This window comes from Lipotes vexillifer, unplaced genomic scaffold (genome assembly GCF_000442215.2).
Source record: "Lipotes vexillifer unplaced genomic scaffold, Lipotes_vexillifer_v1.1 scaffold1000, whole genome shotgun sequence".
Classification (NCBI taxonomy): Eukaryota; Metazoa; Chordata; class Mammalia; order Artiodactyla; family Lipotidae; genus Lipotes; species Lipotes vexillifer.
The window spans coordinates 46,411-61,880 of NW_006780660.1; positions in this window are offsets into that span (position 1 = coordinate 46,411).

Sequence of the window (15,470 nt, forward strand, 5' to 3'; positions counted from 1 at the left end):
AAAGACTTTAACGATTTTATCATGGTCAGTTTACTTGCAAGAAGAATCCTGTTCTTTTCCAGAACAACTTTTCCTACTCATCACTGGGTCCATGTAGTTTTTAATATGAGTTAAGCTCCAAAATGATCTAGAGAGAGAATTTTAAGTTTGGCTCTCAAAGAAGATATATTTTCACTAAAGGATCTGATAGATCTTTCTAATTTGTATTAGCTGACTTTGGGAAGCAAGAATAGAAAAAGATTCTAAAAGGATTATACAAAGACAGAAAATATATGGTTGGAGAGGGTTGAATCAATTAAATTGGGCATTTGGAATTTAATATGTAAGCATGAGTTTTTGGATCAAACAAATGGCTTCATTGGTTAATTGAAATCTAGACTCAACACAGGCCTATGGTCAATGAGGTTGAGGAGCTATACCAGTGCAGAATGAGTCTGAAGGATTAGAGAAACCATACATTGACATGGTTTTATTATATACAACATGCTCAGTCACTCTAACTACACCCCTTTGGATGGTGTAGATGAAATCCAATTTCAAATAAATAAATAAGTACCTGAACATAGAAAATTGTAAATACAATTAAGTGAAATGAAAGGACTATAGTTTCTTCATTTATACCTGAGTTCTTATGCTCCACTTGTTATAAATCTCCTCACATCACAGCAGCCATGCAGATCTTATATTGCATATCATATATTGATTATTATTTCACTACTTTATCTCCCCTCTCCCTCCAGTTCTCTCTCTCTTGGTATGAAGTGTTCTGGAGCTGGCTAATTTTATATTTTAGCAGTGGCCTTCTGACTTAATTGACATCATCTCATGGTGATATAATAACACTAAAATTATGCTTACATTCTATTAAATATGTTTCTTAATTTGAGAAAAGGAATACAATAAAGCCTAAATGGCAAAAGGCAAAGTTATGTCTTTTTCTTTTGCACTCTTCCATATTTATTCTCCACCTTTCTTTGTGCCCACAAGGCCAACCTCTATGACTGCATCACTCATGCTCCCATATGGACTGGCTTCCAGGTAGTTGGGATAACATGAGGCCACAGGAAGGGTCAGAGGGAAGGAGGAGGGACAGCTCTTGTCCACCGTCTTTGCTGTGGGCAGCACTCTCTTGTTGTGGCTGTGTCCACTCACCTGTATAGCATCCCTTGGGTGACTCTTCTTCTCTGGCTCTAACTCTCACTGGACTTCAGTAGCATGGTTTACTCCTGTAGGGTTTTTTTGTTTTTGTTTTTGTTTTTGTTTCTGTTTTTTCCTGGTGTAAGGCCAGTAAAGGCATATCAGTATCTGAGGCCCTCAATACCCCTTGTTGTTATTCCCCCTAACCCTACACTTACTTCTGTAAACACTTCTTTTGTTACAGACTTGAAAAATCTGAGTGGAAATTTATTTCCTGGTGGGACCTTGACTGATAACTGCACCTACCATTTTCAATAAGGTGTTTTTGGAATTGTACAGAAAAGTGAGAGGCTGACAAGAATATAGGGATTTCATGTTTTATACTTTGTAACCTTAACCCTGACCATGGGAGAGGTTTCTCATTCTTTGAGCTCTTCAAAAGAATCTATATAGATCCAAGGTTTCTCCTTATAATTCTTGTTTTCTTTGAACTTGCTAAAGTTTAAATCCTGCAGCAGTGCCAAGCAGGGGGCAGAGGTCCAAACAGACCTCTGCTGTCTTAATAAAAGGAACAGAAAAAGGAGAGAAAAAATAATGAAGTAAAAGGTCCTGAGAAGTGACTCTGGGATGCTTGCAGGGGGAAAAAAAAAAGTAATAATAGTCACTGAAAGCTTATATTTCATTTAAAATATAATCTTTTAGATGTTATTTGTTTGCAATATTTATGGAAAATTAGACTTATAGGTATATTTTTTTATTTTTTTAAGAATTTATATCTCAAATTTTATAATGGGGATAACACTGTGCTTTAAACTTGCACAATGACAACTGTGAACTACAAGTGTTCTAATCTCTGTAGGAAATCACAAGAGCTGTAGGAGAATTGTGTCATTATATAAAGTAATAGAAATCCTGGACTTATTATTTTTAAAACTTTGATCTATCTAGCCAAATAGGTTAATAAAATAAGGGACTAAGGGTGGATATGTCTTCTAGTGAAAAGTCTAAAAACAGAGTACAGATGTACAATTCTGAACGATTATAGGATTAAAGAGCCATCTGCCGCTTAAAGGCAAATTTTATCCACATAAAGACCCAACAGGGTGCTGATGGATGCCTGGCTTGCCATGTTACTTACATTTCTTGAAGTAAAGGATTATGATTAGAATATCTTGGTTGGATACTGTTGGAAAAGTGAAGTTTCTGATAGTTTTGCTCACAAGAGCAAAGCTAATAATGTCTCATCAAAATTAACCAATGTAAAAAGCCACCTATAGAACACACCTGCAAGTGGGTTTCAGCCTCATTTTTGTGATGATCTATCTACACATTAGATACTTTTCAAACATAATGGTAGAAAAGGCCTACTCAAACTTGGATTAAAGAATTAGAATTAATCATGCAATATGACATCCTATCATAAAACTTTAATCTCAACTTCTGGCTTTTCTCTGTTGTCCTGTATAATGAAAGTCATGACTTTGGGAAAGAATTTTTTTCTACATATCCATAATTTCAAAAGCATGAGGAAGAATTACCATGTGACATCAGGTTAATGATAGAGCACTGGTCAACTATTATTTCGATCTAAGGTAAAAGATATCTTTAATGCAATATTCTATTCTATACCTGATGTTATATTTTTAATTTCTTTATAAATCTTTACCTGATTTGTGTTATTTAAAAAATTTTAATCAACATATATAAAAATTAGGATAATAAGGTGATAACCATTCTTAACTACTCTTCATGTTTTAAATTGTAACATATATTGGGGGTTCTAAGCTTACAGTACCTTCTTCATTATATTTAGTTTACTGAAATATAGGTAGCAAGAGATTTTCTTATCAAACTATAATCTTTATTTTTGGAAAGATCTTCTTTCTGCGTCCATTTTCTTTACAATAATGAACAGAATAGAACAATCTAAAAGAACATCTGAAGTTTCTCTCTCTCACATTCCTGAACTTAAATGCAAAGGTGTCACATTATGTTTCACACCTCTGGACCCTAGCTTCAAATGTTTATCTCTTTATTGATTTAGGATGTGGAACAATTCACCGTCATGTTCAAGTACAAAATACAGAAAATAATAGTGTTAAACTCATTAAGAGAAAGATAAATGATATAATGCTAATAGAATGTTTAACATTGGCTGAAACATATTGTCACTGTTTAAATCAGTGGCAAAATTTAAGAAAAATCCTGTGTTTCCCAGAGTAAGTGAAATCCCAGGAATTTCCTAAATTTTCAAAAGGCTACAGGCCAAATATCTCCACTCGTCATCTCATGAGATCTTCCAGCTATCTGAATTTGTTCATAGTTTTACTCGTGATAATGTCCTTGAGCTCAACCCTTGCTCTTTATGCACTTACCATGCTGGAATGCCAGTCCCTGAAGATGAGAGATGGTAGTGACAGGAACATCTTCATTACTATACTCATGGCAGAGTATATCTACCATATCTACCTCTACCTTATTCAGACAGGAAGAAATGTAGATTATTAACCTGAGGCAGACAATTAACTTGAAATATGAAAAGGCCTGTTGCCTTTTCCTTTTATATGACACCCTAAACTTGAAGGGTGAGGGAAACCTTATCAAATTCTAAAGTAATTATTTAAGGGACACAGCATCAAGTGTAAAAGAAAAAGGACTAAGACATATTTTCAAATCACAGAATCTATTTTTCTTCCCAATGTCTGGGGTGAGTTAAAGTTTACTGGAAAACGGGGGTAAAAGTAGAAAGGTAGAGAGGTGAGAAGAGAATTTTCTTTTCATTTTTCTTTTTTTTTTTTAAGTGAGGAAAGGCAACAAGTAAAGTACAGTGCAGGATGCCCTTCCACTGAATCCCAGTTCTCTGCTGCCACATGCATGTGCATGAAGGCCAAAATTTCCTGCAGGGGTCCAATACCACTTCATCAGAATACACTTGGAGAAGAAAACTGGAGCTGGTGGTGGAGCTAAGGCAGAAAGCTGAGGCCAGATTACACCCGTGCAAAGCTGGCTGCCACAGCAATGTCTGTAATAAAAGGTGGGCCATGCAGACAAATGGGAGAGGGACATAAGAGATGAGTGATACATTCATCATGCTTCAGCTTCTCTGGACATTTCTTAGTTTCTCAGTGGTACTGAGCCACTTCCACAATTTTGGTCTCTGCAATGGCTGGCCCTTGTGCTTGGAATGATTCCTTTGAATGCTAGATGAGTAGTTTCTCATTAATATTCAAATTTCAGTTTAAGAAAGTATTCTCTTGCCTCTCAGTATAAGTATCCACCCTATCTGTATGAAATCATTGCTTTTATTACTCAGCATAGCATTCATCAGCTTTGTAATTGTACATGAATATAGTTTTGCTTATTTTCTCTCTCCCTTAATTTAATGCTACATATAGTGCCCTCACTTGTGTTCCTTACTACATCCCAGTCCTAAAGCAATATAAGACATAAAATATTCTCTCAATGAATATTTTGCAAATCAAATGCATAAATGTATGTTTTTCTAAACAGTAAGGAGACATATCTATCTTTCCAATATATTAACCTGAAAGAGAGCTCTGGTGATGAGAAGCACCTTTAAGGTCTGAGGGGAGTTAGGAATCCCATGAAGGTACACAGGTCTCACCCAGTCCTCATATTCATGTTTTGCCCATGGTGAAAGGTTTGAAGAGTTGCCATGTCAACATCAGGAGCCAGCAGGGAAACAGAGAGGAAACACTGGACCAATATGTAGTCTCTTCTCCCACAAAAAATAGGTGGCTATTCATGAATAGCTTGTTAACTCCCTCCTGGTGCACTGATACACAGAATTGTATTCTCTAGTTGTTTAAAAATGGGACCTGGAGAAGCTTAAGGAAAGACTAAGGGACAACGTTTGACCTGTACTGGGACTGATTTATTTATCCAGAGTAAATCATTTTGAAATCGTTTTCAAAATTCCTGGACTGGTTGAATTTACATTTTAAAAAGTCACATTATTATAGCCAGGTGCTGTTGAATAAACTCTTCAAAGAATCCATAAATTACTTAAAAATATTGGCAACATTTAAAATCTAATTTTATGTAATTCATCGATTATCTATAAGTTCATATTCAGTTTATTCAAATAGGACATTATGGTTGTTTTCTCTTTATATATTAAAAAACCCCACAACTTCTAAGACCTTACTACAGCTCTTAACTCTATTTGTGGGGGCAGAAAGAAACAGCTTTATTTTTGCAACAGATGTTTTATTTTAATGCTAGAGCTGTGAGTCTATCTTTAGTGTCTGACATATGGTGCAGAAAACAATTATCTGAAAATTGTTCAGACTACAGGAAAACAATGTAAAGTGGGGGCAGGTTGGCTTGAGTCAAATGTTGAAACAGGATTGAATGACTGAGGACACTAATCCCTCTGGATTTAGTAAAATCACTTGATTTACCTGATATACCACAGCTTCTCTTCACTGTCTAAACAATACTTGGTTTCTGACCTTGGCCTCTGCTTACCTTCCTCAGCCTTGTGGAGGCCCTCCTCCTGATGCCCCTGCAGTCCCCAGTCATCCTCTATCAGCTTAATGGCATCTCACTTTAGGTTTCAAAAGTTTGTAAGAGTGTTCTCCTGTTTGGAATATAGGGTGGCAGCGTAGATTGGGCAAATTACTAACATGTCTGGTTTAAATTCTATCAGTTTTAACTTTGACAAATTTTGAAACCTCACTATAAGTCACTTACCTATTTTCTTTAAAGGATGAAATGAACATAATGATGTTTTTAAGCTGAATAAATTTAAAATTTTTAAAGATCCAGTAAAATTCACAAATTAGTATGTTCTAATCTATAGAATATTTCTTCTGATTATTTGTGAATATTATACAGAAAACTGCTGGAGTTTAATATTTGATGAAAAGTTTGAATTTATTCAGTCTGTGTTACATGATCTGAATGCCAACACCCTAGCAAAGAGCCAAGCATTCAGCTTTCTCAATAGAATAAACAAGAAAATAGGACATGAGTTTCTGTAACAGAAATTAGCCAGAACAATTACTGAAGTAGATTTTCATAAACCAATAGCTACAAGGCATGGCTACAAGGCTGTGTTTCATTCACTTTTATTATCCCCAGAAACATTATTATGTATAAGTAAATGTTTTTTGTACGATTCCTTCTTGCTTCTTTCCCTTATCAGGTATAAGGCTTAATAAAAAAAATCTAAAATTTAAAAAATATTTATCCTAGAAAATGTTTTATTGTCATTTATGTTGCTGTTTGCTTTGTTCATGTGTCTTAGTAACAGTGATATTTTGTAAAATGAACATATTTCCAGAAGACATTTGGATATTTTCTAGCCACACTCTCAATATTGAGTAACACTCAACTCGATCATGTATATAGCTTTTTAATAAATGGAAGTAATAATACTTTTAGTGATGTAACAACAAATCCTTTTCTTTGGTTTAGATGTTAGCACACAGCTAGGTATAAATAAATCTAGACATTTTGGGTGAGGAAATCCTTATACAATCTTGACTGAAGACATATTGAATGCATACAAACCATGTTTTTAAAATGAAAAAAAAACAGGAAATATTTTGAGATATTAAAAGCAAATCCTAAGCTATATGCCAATGACACATAAATTAGAACAGATGTTTAATTGTCATTCCTGTAAAGCTGATATTAGAATATGAGATATGTTGATCTTAAGTTTATCCCATGTTACTTATGTTTGTTTGGGTCTGTGTTCCCCATCACATTGCAATAGTAAACTGAGATGAACCTGAAGGATGATAGTGATAGTGAGAAAGGTGAGATGGAATTTCATAAAGGCAAGGACGGTGAAAAATTTAAAAAAATAATATTTAAAACCATGGAAATTGATACATTGCCAAAGTAGAGTGCAAAGTCAGTATAGAAGTGTCCAAGGAGATGTCCTTCAGAGCACCGAGCATTGTTAGGACAGAGGGCATGGTGGAAGAGGGCAAAGAAACAAAAAGTATCAGTCACAGAGGCAGGAAGTAAAATTTTATGTTTTCCATCATGGAAGTCAGAGGAGACAGTTTGAACATGTTGAGAAAATGGAAAAAACTCACATTGCTTCACATACATGAGGATTCGAGTAGATATTTGAATTTTCCTCATTGCTTTATTTTTTGAAGGATAAATATAATCTATGACAGAAAAAACTACCTGCAATGCCAGCTTTAAAAGGCAATAAGAAAGGAAAATATGTGTATATGCATATATGAAGGTATTTATATATGTGTCTATTTGATATATCCATATAAATTTCACCCAGATATCTAGAACATCCTCTTCAATGATGACATTTTTACAGTTATGATTAATTCCAATTGTTTTCCTATTAACTTTCTCATTTATATCAACTTTTGGAAATAGAACTCAGGGTACATACATGTTAGGATGATAAAGTTTTTCTCTTCATTGAATTAACCTTTCCTGCTCTCTGACTCAAATCTAAATCAAGTTTTGTACATTATCAAAAAAGAAAAAGCAAACTACTATTTGTTCCAGAGAGTACACAGTCTAAGATAATGACACAAAGAGTATGAACTGCATCTTTTACAACAGCCTTCAATTAAGAGTTCACATACCAAATCATCAGATTTCACTTAAAAATTATTTGGCAAAATCTAACATTGAATTTTTTAGGTCTTTGTTGTTATGTGCAAACTCAGAGGATATACTATCTATGGTGTTCCTTCTTCTGTTCTCAATGATAGACACTCCTAGCTCATTCAGGACATCAACAAAGTGATGCCTACTTCTCACCTATAACTCCCAATTCTTTCATTTTCTGTGATTAGTATGGAGAAAATTCATCATGTGCTTGTCAGTCTTAAGTTTATTTTTCAAAGTTATTTATTAATCAAGGAAAAACTCACTAAAATTTCTTTAATTGAAAACATAAACTGTACTTTAGGAAATAATATTAATTTTATTTAACTTATATTTTTGGTAGCATGATAGTAAAGGTTGTATTGTCCATTTTCCTACATTTACTACATCATCCATTTTACTAAAATTCATTTTTCAACAATTATTTATTGATTAGCTATTATATGACTTTATAGGAGCTAAGTACTAAAAATAGCACTGTTAATAAGAGAGATTTGTTCTCCATGACTCAATTTCATCTAAAAATTGTAGGTAATAAATTACCAGTATCTCAAAGAAAGTCTATAAATTAGTTTTCATTTTTGCTGTTTTTTGTTGTTGTTTTTTGCGGTACGCGGGCCGCTCACTGTTGTGGCCCCTCCCGTTGCGGAGCACAGGCTCCGGACGCGTAGGCTCAGCGGCCATGGCTCACGGGCCCAGCCGCTCTGCCGGCATGTGGGATCCTCACGGACCAGGGCACGAGCCCATGTCCCCTGAATCGGCAGGCGGACTCTCAACCACTGCGCCACCAGGGAAGCCCCTCTTTTTTGTTGTCTTATCTTAAGTCTTATAAAACATTTTCCAGACTTCATGTAAACACCGGTATCACATTAACATGATTAGTAAGAGAATAAGGAACCATATTAAATTAATTAGGCTAGTTAGCCTAATTAGGCTAAGGTAGGTGGCCAAAGTAATCAATTTTAAACCTGGTCAGGATCCAGTAATTTTCAAGTGTACAGCAAAGTGATTCAGTTTTATGTTTATATATATATATATTTTCAGATTATTTTCCATTATAGGTTTGTATGCGATATTGAGTATAGTTCCCTGTGCTATAAGCAGGGCTTTGTTGTTTATCTATTTTATATACAGTAGTGTGTACATGTAAATCCCAGACTCCTAATTTACCTCCCCCTCACCCACACTATCCCCTTTGGTAACCATAAGTTTGTTTTCTATGTCTTTTGAGAGTGTTTCTGTTTTGTAAATAAGTTCATTTCTATCCTTTTTTTACATTCCACATAAAAGTGATATCATATGATATTTGTCTTTCTCTGTGTGACTTACTTCACATAATATGATAATCTCTAGGTCCATCCATGTTGCTGCAAATGGCATTATTTCATTCTTTCTATGGCTGAGTAGTATTCCATTGTATATGTACCACATCTTCTTTATTCATTCATCAGTCAATGGACATTTAGGTTGCTTCCATGTCTTGGCTATTGTAAATAGTGCTGCAGTGAACACTGAGGTACATGTATTGTTTCCGAATTTTAATTTTGTCCTGATATATGCCCAGGAGTGGGATTGCAGGATTAGATCATATGGTAACTCTATTTTTAATTTTTTAAGGAACTTCCATAGTATTCGAACACAGCATTGTAAATTAACTATCTTCAATTTTTAAAAGGTTAAAAAATAAAGAAAAAGTCCAGTAAATTTCAAGTAACTTAATTAATCATTTCCTTAAGTTACTTATATTTCACTCTTCCTAAAACAGAATCTTGGTAGATCCTCAGGATACCATTACTATTTCTAGCCCATCACTATACAATAAGGACTTAGGATATAGTTATTTCATTTACCGTCTATCTATATTTGAACAGATTTTTCAGTACTTTGGCATTCTTGTTTCCATTCTTGAACATATTTCACCCCATACTAATTTCAAGCATCATCTTCTTCTATTGTGATTGTGGAAGGGAAGCAATAAGAGAAAAATGTCAATCATTTTCAGGAAGAAAATGTTTTAAAATATATGTAGAATATGTATCATCTGTCACTAGCACTTACAAGGAAAAGTGTCATATAACTTAAGCCCACAAAGAATGACAAAATTCAGTAAAGGCATTTAAGTTTACACTATGGCACATAACTTTACAAGGTTTTTTCATGATTATATGTAAAATAATTCTAAAATAGTAACAAAGAAACAATAAAATAGTTATCATTCTTAAACAAGAATACAGCTAGTGAGTGAAAAAAAACCTCACATAAAACTGTATTTAATCTTAACCTGTCTATCTCTACATGTACAGAACCAAAAAATAAATCAACCAACATTTCAAACTTTTATTAAGGATAATAGAAAAATAACTTCTCAAATAAGTACCTCACAAAAAATCTATTTTATATCAATAGAAAAATAGCAATAAGAAAAGAATTTAAGACAGGCATTACAACTTTTTTCTCATATACATACAAGCATCAAGTATAGTGCTTGTTGTTGCTGCTCTTGCTATTATTGCCATTGTCACTGTTTTCATTGTTTATTAAACAAAAAATACCATAGAAACCTATTCACACCTTTGGGAAGCAACTAAAGGAAAACAACTACCATCTATAGAATCCTGACTGTGTCATATATTGGGTTTTAGTTGATTTTACACACACTGTCTCCATGTTACCTCATTACTAATGGCAAAAATAATAATAATGATCATGATAATAATAAGAGAAATTTTGAATAACCCAGGTTGAAGAGTTATTCTAGCTTATATTGCTGACACTTTTAATTTCCCTTTTATTTTCAAAGAATATTCATTGTACTATTACCTGACAGGGTTTAACTTATTTTATCAATATTGCTACAACTGATAAAATGTTCCTATTCTTCTCCAGCAATCTAATCTTTATTTAGTCTTTCTGATTTTGTTCCCTTTGTTTCTTCTATCCTCATCATTTTACCTATGCTACCAGGTTTCTATTACATAAAGGTTGAAAATTTGCAGATATTGTCAGCCAGGAGAAAGGCCTATTTGCCAGCAGAAATACCAGAAGAACATTCCTTTTTATTCTCCCCTCTGTATTCACAACTTCTCAAAAGAAAGTAAACAATCCATTACTTATGGTTGTTTTTTATTTTCTAGACTTCTCTGATTCCAATAAACAGTTGATCTTCAAACCTCAGATGCTATCTCCAGACTCTTACTGTTAACTTTATTCCTTATGTACTTTTAGTTCTCATATACACAAATCTGCCCTTAGTGAACATTTTGTAATAATAGCACACACTAATTAAGAACACCTCTGCTAGGAATTAATTATATTTTGAACATAATAATATTTTAACATAGGTACAGAAAGAATCAGCAGCTATGTCCCTTTCTTCTCTCTTTTCCTCTTTCCTCCCTTCCTTCCTCCTTCCCTCCCTCCCTCTCCTTCCCTTCTGCTCTTATGTCCTTTCTCTTTGATATAAACATCTTTTAAAATATGATAGAATAATGTTTAGCTTTTATTCAGGAAGTATCTCCTTTCTCTTCTCTGTTTTACGTTAAAGGGATATATAAAGGAGAACAGAAAGAAATGATTTAATGACTCAATCTACTTTCCATATCTGAAAATCAGGGCTGTAGGGTTTTAAATGGAATTGATTTTTGTCTCCTGCCCCATTAAAACACTGATAAATACCCTAATCTGAAACAGATAAAAACTTTTTGTAGAATTTTCTTTGGTTATTACAAAAGAAGGAATTGCATGTCCTTCCAAAGAATATTTTAGAAGGTAATGAATATCAAAACAAGAAAGAAAGCACTTGTGTGCTAAGAAGCACATATTTTATAAAAATTTATATTTTGTAAAATACTTCCACTGCTTCCCAATCCTATAGTAAACAATGGATTTATATCCTGGGATTATTTTTATGACTAAGATAAATGTTGAAAGCCACATTATTCTGTAAACATCTGAAAATGCTTGCACTGGTGGCAATAAATTTGTATTTGTGCCTATGAAATGAGTACCAAGCAAAGCAATCATTTTAAAAATTTCTTCTTTTGTACAATTGCAGGTTACTACAAACAGAAGTGTTTATTTTAGTTAGTCTTTACTTTTACATGCTATATGGAAAATAATTTAAAATACATATCAGAGAATTGAGAAGTTTATTTTGAGCTTTTGAAAAATATTTTATATTTTTTGCCATCTAAAAAGCCTCTTCAGAAACTTTTAATGGGTGTTTTTCATTTTTGTTCCTGACAGACTACAGGTTTATGAACTTTGCTAAAAATTTTTAGAAAAGTGTTCTGTTTTCTTGAACTAAAAATCAAAGTAATTTGGCCCATTCCAATTCATATAGCTATAGTACAACTTTCTTTAAATAATCTTTACAGTTATGAAATAAACTTTATCCCCTACTTCATGAGCAAGATCAATTCTCAATTATTTTTACTTTCAATAACAGCCCAGTTAAAAACTTAGCTGTATGTTGTAAGTCTCCCTAACCTGGATTCTGCCTATATCTATCTCTTATCTTATCCTTCATAATAATTTAAACATGCATCTTGATAAATTATTTGTAGTTCCTGGACCACTACTTTTACCCTATCTGCCTTTGAGTTTTGAAAATATTTTGTCCTCTGTCTGGGATAGTCAGTTCTCCAGTGTTTGTGTGAAAGACTAGTACCTCCCATTCTAATTCACCCTTGGATTTCATGTCCTCTCTGAAGTCTTCTTACAATCTCTTTGGAAAACATCATTGTTGTTTTACTTTCTGCCTCTTATATGCTATTATCATATAATCTACCACCTCAATTTACAACCATCATTTAAAAACTATTATAAATAACACAATATTTTTCCTTGCAGTATTGGATAACATGAGAATATCATATTTTTCTCTAAATTCACAATTTCTAGAATAAGGTCCTCCAAACATGAGGTGTTCAATATATGCATGTGAAAATGTACTGAATCTATTGAAATGCAGAAAATTCTGCTATGAAACAAGAGGTGTATTAAAATGAATAATGCTTTAGGTCATTTCTTGATTCTCATTGAACTAGCAATCATGGTAGGATGCTCACATATTTTGAACCACTAAGGAAAATTTCTTTCATATACTCCCAAATAATATAATAATTTTAATGTCCTTCTATTTGTGGGAGTTGCCTACTCATTTTATTATAATACTGCACCTCTTCTCTTCATAATATCTCTTGGGCCCCCTTTAATATGCCGTGGTCAGAAAAGTTTTCCTGACATTTCCAGTGCAGACAGATTTCTTCTCCTTTATGCTTCTCCTGTCAATTATCTTCACAGAAAAACAACCATGATCTCCTTTGTATTGGTTTCTTATTAAATTGCCTTACTGTAAGAACTGTAGGTTTCTACATAACTTAAAAATTCCCTCAAATGTCTAACAAAAGCCAGGTATGTAAAGATCCCAATAATCCTTTCTGGTTAGCTAAGTATATACAGAGAGAATAGAAGATAGACATTCTTTGTTTTTCCTCAAGAAGGATGGCTGTTTATCTTTTCCATTTCCTATCTTGTAGATAATTTTACAACTCAAGAGAGTAAGAATTTGCCTTGTCCCTTCTGTTTCTAGGTGAAAACAGAAACAGAAAACTTCAACCATAGGTGAAGCTATTTCTGTAGCATAATTCCCTGAGAAAATTACATCTGCTGCAATCCTGAGACAACTGTTTCCAAGTTTGCAGGTCTCAAGGTGAGTGATTCCAAATAAGGATGAAGTGGTAAACTTCATGTATTGTGGAAGGCCTTAAAAACCTCTTCCCAATCCAATGTTCTTCATCTCCTGACTGCTAGAGTATTTAAAAGGAAATAGTCAAAATCAAGCTCAATGTATACATAAAACAAATTAAAAACAGGAAAACTGAATTTCATATCTTCTCTTTTTGTTTATTTTTAATATATCCGTGCTGGTGTAGATGTTTCACTATAACTTCTAATTCTGATGCTTAAAAGGACATTTCCATGGGATGTAACTTTATGGAAACATTACTAATCCTTTCCTTACTCAAAACCCTCCTTCAGTATTTCCAAGATCATCAACCTCCTTCTATGTTTCAAGGCAACTGAATAATGAAATATCCTTCCTCCTCCCCTCAAATGTATTGAAATTCTTGAATTAAATCTTTCATTTCTCACAAGCCTTCGGTAAATCCAATGAAGAGAAATATCATGTCTAATGTCTATATTGATGTAGTAGTAATTCTACTGTTATGAAATAGCATGGTATTGCTTCTTAGAATCTGTTCCATCACACAAGGTCATAATTCTAGTGTCTGGCTACTCCTGTTACCCTAAATAAATACCCTAAATAAATACTCCTGTTACCCTAAATAAATACCCTGTATTTATATACATAGCATGTCAGTGAGGAGTTTTCAACTGCTTCATCAGTCTAATTAGATGATATAATCAGGCTAGTTCTTTTACTTGAATTTTGCTCTACCAAATATCATAGTACATAAATTTACTTGGGTACTTAATAAATGTCTATACAAATTTGTTTAACAATACAGACTTTCTGATTTGTATTTGGGTAATGTATTTTTTCTCCAGTTTTAACACTGAATATATGGTAATGTTGATCACTAATTTTACAACATTGAAAACCAAAGGAATATATTTCTGTGACATAATGAATAGGTAAACATATCAACACTTGGATGATAGATAATACACTTTCCACTTTATATTTTAACTTTCATACAAAGGAAAATGGAAAGCGATATTTTTGTGTAATTTCTATATAAAATCATAAATATAGTTAAGTTTTGATAGTTTACTTTGATAATCAGTTCAAAATATCACCCACATCAAGTCCTGCCGTTTTACATAGCAGCAAAAGTCACTCCCTTGAAAAAAGTTGGTCTTGTACTTCTTTTGATAAAAATGTATCAATGGCTACCATTTATATTTTGAATAGAATGTAAACTAGTTTCTGTGACTTACAAGGTTCTGCATGACCCACACTCTGCCCAACTGACAAAGACTCCTTGACCAAATTTCCGTGTAGTTCCTCTGAGCCCTCTTCTGTACTAGGCTGGGACCCTTAACCTCTTCTCCCCCACCCGCCCCCGATCCTGTCTTTCATCCATCTAGCTTAGTTTTAGCAATAATTCTGCTCAGTGACTTTAGTGAAAAAGCCCCTTACCCTTATCTGATCAGGTTTCTTATTGTGCACGCTTGATGTACATCTTTTTGGCCTTTTATAGCAAGAATCTTGTTAGCTGAATTTAGCAAGAATTCTCCTACCCTTGATTTGTCCTCTTAATAGTTTTCCATCCACTGACTCCCTCACTCTGATACTTGGCTATAAATCCCCAGTTATCTTTACCATATTCAGAGTTGAGTCCAATCTCTCTCAGAGGTATCTGCAGTACCTCTATTGCAATAGTGTTGAATAAAGTCTTCCTTACCATTTTTAGGAAATGAGAGAATTATTTTTTCTTTAACACCATCCACCCATTCAATGCTTCTCCCACTTTATTTCCTTCTTGTTCATTATATTCTATCTAGACTGCTACACTTAAGTTTCTGTAACGTACAACAGTGTTGCCATTTGAGATACTGAATGTAATAATTCCTTTTGTGTTGCTCTCAATCCACTCTTCAGATGACAAGGTTCTTCTTATATTTCATCTTTTACCTTCCAAGTGTGTTTCTTAGAGAGTAATTCCTGACAATCTTTCACAAGC